Source organism: Pectinophora gossypiella, unplaced genomic scaffold (genome assembly GCF_024362695.1).
Source record: "Pectinophora gossypiella unplaced genomic scaffold, ilPecGoss1.1 Pgos_34, whole genome shotgun sequence".
In the NCBI taxonomy this organism is placed as follows: domain Eukaryota; kingdom Metazoa; phylum Arthropoda; class Insecta; order Lepidoptera; family Gelechiidae; genus Pectinophora; species Pectinophora gossypiella.
In genome coordinates, this window is record NW_026063244.1 from 164,435 (window position 1) to 170,160 (window position 5,726).

Below are 5,726 nucleotides of genomic sequence, written 5' to 3' on the forward strand. Positions count from 1 at the left end.
CACTATTGTATTTAGCAACATTTAATTCTATTCCAAATATTGATAAAAGAAACAATAAATTATACTACGGTGAAAACAAAGTCATCGAAATACCTGAAGGTACCTATGAACTTCAAGATATAAATGATTATATAAGAACCAAAATTGACGTACCATTCAATCTGTCATGCAACAATAATACAATGACAACATCGTTATTTTGTTCTAAAGATATTAATTTTGAAAAACATGATTCTTTAGGCCATTTATTGGGATTTTCTAATCAGGTTCTAGAGGGAAATATATTACACACGTCTCACCTTCCCGTTAACATTTTACCAACGACTGTGGTGAGGGTTGAATGTGATATAGTGAGCGGATCATTTATAAACGGAAAACCAAGCCATATTATTTATGAATTTGCTCCTAACGCACCACCTGGTTACAGAATTATAGAAAGCCCTACAAAAATAATTTACTTTCCAGTAAATCAAAGTAATATAAGTTGTATTCACATAAGATTATTAGACGCATACAACAATTTAATTAATTTACGTGGGGAAGAAGTACAACTATATTTCCATCTAAAGAAAACATGATAATCTATAATAAAATGACGACTCCTTCAATTAAAAATACCAGTTATTCTCGAGGCATCAACAAAAGAACATCTAAGAAGTGTAATAATTTATCTGCTGAAAATATAAATTTCCTCAAACAAATTGGGTTGAAAAAATGAATATTTTAGATATATCATCTACACCTACTTACGACAACAGCATTGACGGTATTGAATTTCATTCTTATAAACCGTATGTGACAAGTTTCAACAGGAACGATGAAATACGCATCCCGATCAACCAGCAAGATTTATATGTTTTACCATCAGCCAGCACTCTATATCTAGAAGGAAAAGTGCTCGTCGGCAAGAGAGATTCGAAAGAAATAGCTTCGTCTGTTCAGTTTACAAACAATCCATTACTTTACTTTTTTCAAGATATTCGATATGAACTGAATGGTATCGAAATAGATAGAATAAAAAATGCTGGCGTAACCACTACTATAAAATCTTTATTATCTATGAATGAGTGTGAATCAAAAATGTCTAAAGTGTGGGGGTGGGATATTAATGGCACAAAAAATATAAATTCAGGTATTTTTTCTGCTTCTATTCCCCTCTGTAATATACTAGGGTTTGCAGAGGACTATAAGAAAATTATCATTAATTGCAGACACGAACTTATTTTGTTACGTAGTAATACTAATCTTAATGCATTAAAATTAAATACTGGAGAGATTGTTAACGATATTCAGATAAATAAAATAGTATGGCGTGTGCCACACGTGAAAGTTTCCGATAAAGAAAAAAATAATTTATTGAAACATTTAGAAAGGGATAGCCCAGTCCAATTAGCTTTTAGAAATTGGGATCTTTATGAATATCCTACTTTACCAAAAACTACAAAACATACGTGGTCAATTAAAACTTCATCACAAATCGAAAAACCTAGATACGTCATAATTGGTTTGCAAACTAATAGAAAAAATAATGGTGACGCAGACATGTCTCGATTCGACCATTGCAATTTACGTGATGTTAAAGTATACCTAAATTCCACTTATTTCCCTTATGAAAATTTAAATGTCAATTTTTCAAACAATAATATAGCTTTATTATACGAACAATACGCGAGGTTTCAACAGTCTTATTATGGACGCCGAACAGAACCATTACTAAGTGCAAAAGAATTTAAAGAAATAGCTCCGTTATTTGTGATAGATTGTTCGAGACAGGTTGATAATTTGAAGTCTGGACCTGTAGTAAATGTGCGAGTGGAAATAGAAACCAATACCGAAATACCAGATTTAACTTCGGCATATTGCTTAATTTTGAACGATTGCATAGTTGAATATAAACCGCTCTGTGGGGTGGTTAAAAAGATATCATGAATTCGCAAACAATAATCGTTGATGTTCAAGGTTTTAAGGATCTTAGAAATAACTTCATAATAAAGGAGCTCGCTATAGCAACCAGTGATTATACGCAAACTTTTTTGATTAAACCTCCATACTCGTATAATACTCTAACAAGGGAAGAAAAAAAACAAGTTACATGGCTCGAAAAAAATCGTAAAATATATTGGAGTGAAGGATTTATAGATCATCGAGAATTCAAACGTATTATACAGCCTTATTTAGCAAATAAAAACATTCTTACTAAAGGATTAGAAAAAGTAAAGTGGATAAAAGAATTAGGCTCTAATTGCGAAGTGACCGATTTGAGTGAAAAAGAATGTCCTAACCTTTCTAAATTATGTGATAAATATACGAAAAATGAAAAAAATTATAACTGTATAAACCATTCTAAATCATGTGCTTTGAAAAATGTATTGTGTATTAAAAAATGGTGTATAGAAAATAATAAATTTATTGTGTAATGAATGAAAAAATAGTTTTATTTTTACCTTTAATAAATTGCTTTAGAAGAAAAATAAATAAAAACACCAGAATAAATATAAAATATTTATTGCACTAGAAATGATAATTACACAACTTTTTTGATATGTTTGCGATAAGTGCTTCTGTCTGCGTTAACACTTCATCATAGGAATCCTTATGTACCACGTACTGGGCGCTCATTAAAATGTTTTCCTCAGGGTCCCCGTTGTCATGAGTAACTTGAGGACTGTTCTCTAGATCGACAACTTGGACTCTAATTAGTCGAGCGCCCGGGGTGTGGTGGTTTTGTAGCACGAAAGATGATGTGTCCTTATGACGTATTTTTTTTGAGACGCACTGCACGCTAACATTTCGCTTGGCCGGCTTCCTCTTCTTTGGTTCGCGATGGAGTCTGGCCAACTCTGGATAATCTTCATCAAAGTTTGCCAGCGGGTCTTGCGCATGTTGTTCGAACATGTAGGTGATGTCTTCAGATGACGTCGTCATGTTGATCTGTTAAACAAAAACATAAGATAAGAAACATATTAATAAAAAAGAAAATAAAGTTTTTCTAAAATAAACACAATTTAGAACTATCTGTACGTATATCTTCCTAGCGTTATTCCGTTTTTACAGGGTCTGCAGACTTATAATTTAGAATTAACGTCACAATACATAAAAAATACAAGTAATATAATAAAAAATAAAATAATAATATTGACTTACCAAGTAGATGCACTCGTGTCGTGTCTAACCTCTTCGAGTTTTAAAAATGAATGACGCACCTTGAAGGTATTAAAGTGTAGATTGCAAATAAAATGCAAAATACACAAAATGCACGATTTTTGCAAAATTTGCTAGAATGACGTATTGTGCTTACCAGGGATGTGTCGTTCTCGAGAATTTTCCCACTTAGGGAATGTACACAGCAGTAAAAGACGGAAAATTTATGATAAAAAGAGCTTTATTACCTAACCTTTACGCAGATAACATTATAGAGCACAAAAAAGAACAATTTGAAAAAGAAAAACAGCCAGTATTTTACTACTAAAAAGTTTTTGCAACGGAAACATTCCCACTTTTGGAACATTCCCGAGAACGGCACATCACTGGTGCTAGCAGTTGCTACATTCTTATAAATTCGCTGACTTGATGAATGATGACATCAATGTAGGTCAAGTAATCAACAACCATAAACTCACGATCACGCTCGTAATCCCTAATAGAGTAGGCAGAGACACTAGTTGCTTGTCACTCGTGAAACTTAGTCATGAGATTACTCGTATCCTTGAGACAACTTTCATAGGTAAGGAGGTAAAATTTCTTATGAGAAAATAAAAAAACATTCATATTGAATATAATATTTTATTGTATAAAAAATTTAATCACAGAAAGTACTTATAAAACATTAAATAAGTATAGTAAATTTTGTTAGTAAACTTAAACTATGTTAGGAAATAAGTACAATGTACAATTATTCGTAACCAATTTTATACAAATTTAAGTTAATATTAAGTAAGTAATTTATTATATTACTACTTATGATTATTTGAGATGGTCTTTAGGTTTTACTCATAATCTAGGTTTTTAAAAGTTAAAGCGTTTCCCCAAGCTCGGGTTCTAATTTTATCGGTACATATCGATCGTTTGTCATCGCTGTTAGATAATGCAACTTTATTTACGCTTTGTGTGAATATTTGATGTTTTATCGACTTGAACAAAATATTTTTTCTTTTAATTATTTCATTATCAAAGAGAACTTTTTCATAGTCTGTAATGGTTAAGTCACGTACTACTGAGGACTTTACGCCTTTAGCCTTTTTGATAACTTGATCACAATTTTTCACGCAATAAAGTTTTGAGCGTAAACCAACAAAGTCAGTAATAATCTTTCCTCCCATCTCATCTTTAAAAAGACCAGGAACTTTTTTGTTTTTAATAGGAAGGCACCATTGGTTTTGCTCGTCGTAATTACTTGTATCGAAATAACTATGAAAAGTACTTTTTATGTCCAGATAAAAATCTTTTGTATGTATTAAATACAAAAACGAGTCGGTATCCATATAGCACAATTGTACTCTATCTTTATAAAAGGGCTTGATGACATTATAGTGAAAGTGAAACATATGGGATTTTGATAACTCTAACACTGTAAACCCTATGTATATTGGTTTATCTAAAACAATCTGGTCGGGCTTCATTTGTATAGCAACTAAGTTCTCCGTGAACACTGAAACACTATGAAAATAAGGACTAGCTATCAATCGCTCCGCTTGGGTAGACTTTTTTGTTATATTGTTTTCATCCTTCCAACTATTAACTAATTGGACATTCACTCTATTTTCGGTATTTTCTAACGTTTTTCCAAATGTACTATTATTATATGATCAAACGAACTTACCAGAAGTGAAGTTCGATCTTAATTATCCCGTCTTCGCCGAGGAGATTTAATCCTTGACCATGTAGTAGCCCCCGCTACGCGCTTACGATATCGCACAAGTTTTAGAGTAGCAAAAAAAAGTAAATGTTACAAATTTACTCTTTTTTAGCAGCTTTTTCCTATCCTATACTGGCCACACTAGCATCCACCCTGGAAACCCTACAACGCCGACTGACAGCCTCATTCTTTTCAGAGTAACTAAGTTTAAAACAAATCTAGCAACATACTAATGGGACATACCACTTGGGTAGGGTGGGGCCTTAAATCTCCTCGGCGAAGACGGGATAATTAAGATCGAACTTCACTTCTGGTAAGTTCGTTTGATCATATAATTATCCCGTCTTCGTCCTCTGAGATTTAATCCTTGACCATGTAGATGTTCAGAGCCTAAAGCTCTATGTTGCTAGATACTAATAGATCAAACGGGACTTTCAAAAATGAAAAGACAACCACATTTAAGCATAAATAGAGGCTATTTTATTAAATACAAACATATTTATCAAAAAAAAATCACAAGGAAGACAATGAATCAATTAAACTTATCGCAGCTTCATTTACAGGCCTATTGTAAAAATTCGCGAAGATAGCCGATTGCGCAGACCAACTAGCTGTCTTCCGAATGACGTCGACACTCAAGCCAGCTCGGGAGGCAGCCGATGTAGAGGCGTGTCTCGTGCTGTGAGCGGTGAAAATAGAGGTGTCGACTCCACTCTCGCTCAGGGTATTCTTTATCCAGCGTCCGATAGTCTGGGCAGTGGCTGGCCTATGAGGTTTTTTATGAGTGAGGATGAGTCTATCCTCCGCAACAGGTCGTAAAGATGCAGTTACATTAATATATTTTTGTAACACAGACGCTGGGCAAATCCCT

The 5,726-nt window shown here is 33.3% G+C and overlaps 1 long non-coding RNA gene across 1 annotated transcript; it reads right to left on the bottom strand.

The window, feature by feature from the left end:
* Nucleotides 1-2,489: 2,489 nt before the first annotated feature.
* Nucleotides 2,490-3,255, bottom strand: LOC126381049 (uncharacterized). Its single transcript, XR_007568649.1, has 2 exons — nt 3,145-3,255; nt 2,490-2,931 (listed from the first exon to the last, which is right to left on the bottom strand). It is a non-coding gene; the product is annotated as an uncharacterized LOC126381049 (long non-coding RNA).
* Between the last annotated feature and the right edge of the window lie 2,471 nt (nt 3,256-5,726).